Source organism: Palaemon carinicauda, chromosome 43 (genome assembly GCF_036898095.1).
Source record: "Palaemon carinicauda isolate YSFRI2023 chromosome 43, ASM3689809v2, whole genome shotgun sequence".
NCBI lineage: Eukaryota > Metazoa > Arthropoda > Malacostraca > Decapoda > Palaemonidae > Palaemon > Palaemon carinicauda.
In genome coordinates this window covers 51746239-51748738 of record NC_090767.1, presented here as the reverse complement: position 1 = coordinate 51748738, position 2500 = coordinate 51746239, and positions in this window count along the sequence as shown.

The following is a 2500-nucleotide window of genomic DNA, read 5'->3' as shown; positions in this document are numbered from 1 at the left end:
TGCTGACCAAGGCGATACACAAACCCTTTCCCCCATGTTAAGGTATCCCCTTTTATATATAAGTTCATGTTATCATCACTATATTTTACATCAATAATAGTGGACTCTGCCAAAGTTCAACAGAAGAAACTTTCTCCTCCAGATCCATATGTCTGATCAAACATTCCCAATTCTTCTTCTGAGGGTCAAAGGTCACTCCTCCAGTCAGGTCAACTGAGCAGACGAACCCACTTTCTCAGCCTCAATTCTTCATAAGGTTTAAATCCCATTTTTATCAATCAATCTCCTCTTGCAATGGCTGCATTAAAGCAAGAGATTGCAAGAAGAGATGCAGAGGATAGAAGAGGAGGAAGTGGAAATAGATATAAAATCAAAAGACAGTTACGAACTGATTTTTATTCTTAACAAACACAACAAACAGTCCTAATTGCTGCGAACCATTATTTTCTCTCTCTCTCTCTCTCTCTCTCTCTCTCTCTCTCTCTCTCTCTAGAGGGGTCCTTTAAACCCCATCCCTGGAGACTTATGAAGAGAGCAAATTGCTGTAGCCCCTCTGATTGTGGACTAAACCCAACCTTCTTCTATTCGTGTAATACTTTTGTATTTACGAGATGTTCTGGTTCAGAAGTTTCTTAAATAAGGAGAGAGAGAGAGAGAGAGAGAGAGAGGAGAGAGAGAGAGAGAGAGGAGAGAGAGAGAGAGAGAGGAGAGAGGAGAGAGAGAGAGGAGAGAGAGAGAGAGAGAAATTAAATCAAATTGAAACCTTGAAAACAAAGAAAATGAAAAAAATACTATTTTGGGTCCAATATCCGAGACAAACTTTGCCTCTTCTTCTCACTCAAATAAATTCCTGATTTATGAAATACATTCGCCATATTAGAGAAACCTTTACAATAAGGGATTCCTCCTCCTCCCTCCACCCATCCCCTTCGCACCTCACTCCCTCCCCCCTTAAGGAGGGGGAGGGGGTGTTGGGGTGTTTCCTCAGAATCTGTTGAGAATTCTTCCTTTTCTTCTCCGGATTTGTCTCACTTTTACAAAACACGTTTTATTCGGGAGAGATTTCTGTTGTTGTTTCATTTCTTAACAATTAGTGAATCTGATGTCGCATTTCTTAACGATGACTGACAGTGTATTTTTGGTGGTCTTATTTCTTGAAAATTGGGGAATTTCCTGTTGTATTTATTAACATTTATATTATCATAAATCATTTGAAATTATAAAATATTCTTTCATAATAATACTTTCCTGAACTTTAATAACATAAGAGAATATTACTTATAAATTAGTCTAAATGTTCCTTTCTTTCTTTCTATAGTTATTTTTGATTATTAATAAAATATATTCAAGAGAAAAGAACTAATATAGATGCATTTTGTACAAATCTATTTATAGTCGATATATAAATCTGTAAAATAGTTTCAACACCGGATGTACGAAAGCTTCCTATTTAGCAGCCAGATGTACAATAACTTCCCTTGACACGAGAGACTCGAAAGTTGTTGAATTTAGTCAAAGCAATTCAAAGCTCATTGAGACTTTGAAGTCTCCTTTGTATTGTTGCTTTGAGGAAACAAAGCCCCCCCCCCTCTCTCTCTCTCTCTCTCTCTCTCTCTCTCTCTCTCTCTCTCGTCTCTCCTCTCTCTCTCTCTCGAAAGGAAAAGGCTCATGATCATAGGTCTAATTGTTGTTAAGAGAGATTGCAACAAACCATCGCTAGTTACTGTTGCTGTCCCTGTCGCAAGTAGCAACAACAGCAACAGAAGCAACAGCAGAAGAAGAAGCAGAATATAAATAGCAACATTAATATCTGGTTGCTGTTTGATAAGAAAAGATTTTGAGGTGTTTTGCATAAAGGTCTAGTTCCCTAATGCCACGATTAATAAGCCAGAGTAAAATTGACTATAAACAGATCGTATCTTTAATCATCGTTCGTTTCCCTTTGACATCGCTCAAAAGAGAATGAATTATTTTGTAATTAAAGTTGATAAATAAAGAAACGAGACGATGAAATGAGAATGTGTCTGTCTGTCTCTTGTGGTGCTTCCCAACATGGCTCATTGGGTGAAAGGTTGAGGAGATGATTATTATTATTCCCTCCAGACATCATCGTTCATTTCCTTTAGACATCGATCAATAGAGGAAACACTTTCTATTCAGTCTAACCTCTATTTAGACTCATTTTGGCTTTAGACATTTTGAAATAAGACGATAAATTTTGAAATTGTTCAACATTGTGCCACATTGATCGTTTTTTTTTTTTTTTTCTCCAAATGGATCGTTGTTCAGAAACTGTTTTTTGTTCATGTTTTGTTCAGAGGGAAATTAGAAGGGAATTTTGGACGATGAATTAATAATAATAATAATAATAATAATAATAAATCTTTTAATCTGGAAGACAATATTATTAGTAATATGATTTAAAGCTGTTTTTAAAATCTTAAGAGCTACTAATACTTTTGAATGTGCATGGCGACTAGCTTTTTAAAGGGCCGCTCAT